Source organism: Rutidosis leptorrhynchoides, chromosome 2, assembly GCF_046630445.1.
Source record: "Rutidosis leptorrhynchoides isolate AG116_Rl617_1_P2 chromosome 2, CSIRO_AGI_Rlap_v1, whole genome shotgun sequence".
Lineage (NCBI taxonomy): Eukaryota > Viridiplantae > Streptophyta > Magnoliopsida > Asterales > Asteraceae > Rutidosis > Rutidosis leptorrhynchoides.
The window spans coordinates 621,847,150-621,852,842 of NC_092334.1; positions in this window are offsets into that span (position 1 = coordinate 621,847,150).

Here is a 5,693-nt window from a genome sequence, read left to right on the forward strand (position 1 = left end):
CTAAAAGTATTGTTATTTTCATCAAGATACAACTTATTATTATTATTAATGTTATTATTATTATCATTAATAATTATTAGTTATTATTATTATTATTATTATTATTATTATTAGTAATATTATTAGTAATAAATATAAATATTATTATTTTTATATTATTATTTATTATTATTATCATTAATATTAATAGAATTATTATTATTAATATATTTAAATTTATTAATTTATAATATACATAAATCGTACAAAATAGATTCCAATCCAAATTCCAATCACTTTCAACTTTTATGAATTTTGTTCTGATCTATTAATTATTGAAAAGTGATCTCAAAATTAGTACGTTCTGTTATCAATCGATTTCATCAGTTTTTTTTATTTTTATTATTCTTGACTGCTTGTTATATGTCGACCTATTCTTCCATTATCAAAAAAAGGATCGAAACTCTTTGTCTTTAGAAAAACTAATCGAATTCTCCACCCTCCATGGCAATTAAAACTTCCACTGATTTATATTATCTAACAATGTAAGCAGTTTTTCTTTATTTTTTTTTTTAAACTGGTCGATACCTCTGTTTTGTCTATGAATTACCATAGCTCAATCCTGAATCGAATTTCAAAAATTATAAATGCAGTTGTCTTAGAAATCATTTATTTAATCTACCTACAAAATCTCACACTCCAATTCTTTATCGTGATTTCTAATTTTCGAGTCAAACTTTTGAAATTTAAAAGTCAACAGAATGTTCATCGTAAAATTCGAATTCATAATGTTGTTTATGTTGAAATTAACGATTCACAAAGTTTCTAATGATGATTTAAAACACATTTCATGTTATAATCGCGGTCTGAAACATTCTAAAATTTTAAAATTGGTTTTGAGTTGTTGTGTGTGAAATGACCCGTCCTAATCCATCTGGACGAAGTCACCAACAACTGGTTCCATTGCGATGATCGACTCCAAATACTGTCTTTAAAATGAGCAAATGCACAGCGGAAAGTTTCTTTCATACCTGAGAATAAACATGCTTTCAAGTGTCAAACAAAAAGTTGGTGAGTTCATAGGTTTATCATAAAACAATAAAATTAATCATTTTGATAGACCACAAGATTTGAATGTTGCATGGTACAAATGGGCCCGAATCCTATACCCACCTATAATGTACATGCGATATCTTTTAAATACAGTACACCTTTCTCGTGTACGAAATCATCTTTCATAAATCTTAGTAACCGTACACATATCTTGTGCACAAAAATAACATACACATAACCTGTGTATAAAATCATTCTCTAGATACATAATATTCACATCAATTGGTGACAATTATCATGTCCACATAATTCAATGGTGGCAATTATTATGTCCACATAATTCAACAATAATCCACAGAACTTCTGTCTGCATAATAATTCATTCGAGGAATGTTTTGCTTGTGTCTATCTCGTCAAATATTTATAAAAGCATTTCATGTATTCGCAGTTCAAAATATATTTCAAAAGCATTTAATAAAGCAGTTGTAAAAACAGCGCATGTATTCTCAGTTCCAAAAATATAAAGAGTAAAAGGGAATCAAATGAACTCACCATATTGTATTTTGTAGTAAAAATACATATGACGTCATTTAACAAGTGTAGGGTTGACCTCGAATTCACGAACCTATATCATTTATATATATTATCATATATAATGTAATTGAACAAAATTATGTATTGTTAGTAATATAAATGATGTTTTAATAGTTTTTATGTTAATAACTTAATTAAATATATTTATTTTATATATTATAAATAACAATAAATATTTATTATAAAATATTGATATAGTTTTGTTAAATATATTTTTATACAACTAATTTTTATTGTAATAATAATAATAATATTCATGATAATAATATAGTTCTTATAATAATAATAATGATAATGATAATGATACTAGTAGTAATAAAAATGATAATAATAATGATATTGTTAAAAATAATGATATTGTTAATAAAAATGAAAATACTTATAGTACTAATAATAATGATAATACTAATAAATAAAATGTTATATGTTAATACCTATAATAATAATACTTATAATAATAATAATAGTAATAATAATAATAATAATAATAATAATAATAATAATAATAATAATAATAATAATAATAATAATGATAATAATAATAATATCATTATTATTATGAAATGATAAATATATTACTAATGAAAATGGGAATTATACCCTCCTAATCGTCATCATGCGTCGTTCATCATAGCCACTCACGATCATGCACGTAACATCAAGATTTCAAAGTTTCCTCATCATCATATCCATTATCATCATCATTATCATTTATTAATCATAATCATGATCAACATTATCGCCATTTTACATCCTCCCATCATAAAATGATATTATTATCACCTCATCTTCGGTTAACATCATCTCGATCACCATCATAATTCTTAATTCGTCACCTCATTACACGCTTACTATTCCATAACCTCATCATCTAATTATAATTGGGTTTCGGCCCAAAAAGAAAGACTAACACCTAGCGGCCCAAATAGCAAATATATATGGATCGATTTAATTGTGGGTGGCAGCCTACTTCGATAAGCCCAACATCAAATAACTGATATACACGGCCCAATTAGATATGCAAATCCACAGCCCAACAGTAAAAGGAAAGGGATTTCGGCCCAGCAGTTATTGGATCATCGGCCCAATCAGTACCTTCGGCCGAATAAAGAAACACAGGCCCAACAGCAGTTTAATTACGCCTCATGTATTTATTTATTTATTTATTTAATATATATATATATATATATATATATATATATATATATATATATATATATATATATATATATATATATATATATATATATATATATATATTTTACCCGAACTATAAACCTCTATATCCATACATCATTATCAGTATTTTATGCTTTCCATAATTCAAGTGGGACAACTTTATATTGATGTTGTCTGCCATCGTCTTCACACATGAATCCCGAAAATTTTATAATGCTTTTTAATGAACACATAAACACTTCAATACATTCAAATGGAGATCTCAAAAGTGTGGGGCTGGAAGTGGTTGATACCACCGAAAGTTTCTTTTTTTTTTTTTTTTTTTTAATATAACGTAGCAACCCACTTAACAATTAAAATAACCCGTATAACTTCATGGCAAAAAAAAAAAACGAAACATGCTGGTCCCTTTAACATTGGATTCCTTTTTCACATCGCTGTCTCATTTCCATATTGCTAGTCATTTATATCTTGTTTATTCATTCCATCGTCACCACTATGATTATCTATCATCTTTGTACTAGAAAATATAGGTAGTTTTAAGAGAGTAGCAATAATAGCAATAACATAATACTCACTTGATGGTTTCGTTTGGCAATAGGAAAAATAATTTAGTAGCGTGGGGTTTGTTGGGTGCTGGGTTGAAGATGGCAATGGTGGTTAGGTGATGTTTGAAGTGGTGTTAAGGTGGCTTACGGTGATAAACGGAAAACAGAAAAAAAGTAGCAGAAAAGTTGCAAGTTGCTTCAATGGTGGTGATGGGTTTTGGTTTTATTCGAGTAGTAATAGAAACAGTTTGGCCTTAGTGGATATTAAAAGGTGACAGTTAGAAGGTAGTGTTGGTGTTTGAGATGGTGTGCGAATATTATGATTTTGGTGATGTAGTTAACCGGTGATTCATGATGGTTCGTGAGTAGTTTTGAATACATGAGAACAATAATGACGGTTTGATGAAGATTTAGATGGATCTGAGTCTGATTAAAATAGCAGCTCGACAACTTTAATTCGTAAACGGTTAACAATAAATAGAAGCCTACGGTGGTGGTGAGGGTTTGGTGATGGTGATTATTCCTCTTTAGGGTGGTGGTTATGGGTTCATAAAGGAAACAGAAATATTACAAGAAGTACTTGGGTTTTCATCCTGTTTGTTTCATAAAATAGCAGAAAAGTTTCAAAGGAATGAGATGGTAGGTTTATGAACGTTTAAATGAGTGGAGGATGGTATTGAGGTAATGAATGAGTTAATCCATATTTTTGAGCATATCTATTACTTTATGGAAGATTGATGGATCGACACAAGGAATCCAGCAGAAGAACGAACAAACAAGAAAAACAAAAAAATAAAAGTCTGATTGCAACTACTAACATATTTAATGTCATTAAGGTCGTGATTTGTATGAACAGAGAAGAAATTCCCTACCGTTGGATAAGGATTTAAATCGTACAGAATAAATCAATAAAGAAAAATAAGATTTGATGTGGACTCTAAACAGAATTTGTTTTCTTACAGATGGAATTCGAGTTAGTAATCAGATTAGGGACCGAAGTACCAATCAAATACTGTTGTAAAGGATCTGCAAGTGATTCACTCTTTTAACTCGTGTTTAAATAAATAAATATTAATAATAATAATTCCATTAATATTAATAATAAATAATAATAATAATAATAATAATATTAATAATAATATTAATAATTATTAATAATGATAATGTTAATAATTAATATTAATAATGATATTAATAATAGTAGTAATAATATTTATAACACTAAAAATATTATGCTAATAATAATAGGGATAATAATAAAAATGATAATAAAATTTCATATTTATATCATAATATTATTAATTCGGATATATATATTGTAATAATAAAGAAAGTAATAATATTATTGTAACAATTATATTTAATATATTAGTATTACATATTATCAATTATGTAATATAATTATTTAATATTTTTATATAATAATGAGTATTAAACAATATCTAATTATGTATATGTATAGTTAATTACATGTAATTTCCATATTGCGTTTATAGGTTCGTGAATCGTCGGAATTAGTCAAAGGTCATATGTATACATGAACACAGTTCAAAGTTTTCGAAATTCAATTTAACAGAATTTGCTTATCGTGTCAGAATTTATAAAGATTAAGTTTAAATTTGGTCGGAAATTTTCGGGTCGTCACAGTACCTACCCGTTAAAGAAATTTCGTCCCGAAATTTGAGTGTTGTCGTCATGGTTAACAATAAAAATGTTTTCATGACGCATATGAGTTGATAAATAGAGTTTTATCATTATTGATTAATATAGATAAAACGATTTGGTTAAACGAAGAGTATAATTGAAGCTATAAAAAAAAAAATACAAGTAAATGTAGGTTCGTCTTAACTGATGACGTAGTCGTGGTTGAATTCCTGAATTCAAGGGATTTAGAGGAAATCTTCGAAATCTAAAAGATTTGATTCTTCGGCGAATAAGGAAATTAAGATCTCTATAATTAAATACGGTGATCTGCCTCGATTACTCTGTCTGATATTTCCATTATAAATTAAACTCTTTCGTTCCATTATCCTCATCACTTCTATACTTTCCTTCTTAGTTCATACATCCAAAAGATTGTGAAAATGCTTAATCCCATTCTAATCCTTGATGTTTTCCTAATTATCATTTCTGTCATCCTTCTTTTCAATCTTCCACCAGAAGAATCTGTTTACTTCTACTATTATCTTGGGATGATACTATTCTTAATTATACCGTGTCTTTATATTGCTATTCGTATTAATATTCACGGTTTGTAACCTTCGGGTTGTTATTGAGCTTTATATTTTCTCTTATATTTTGGAGCTCTTTGCCCTTTTATTCTCCTCTCGACTCCTAGTA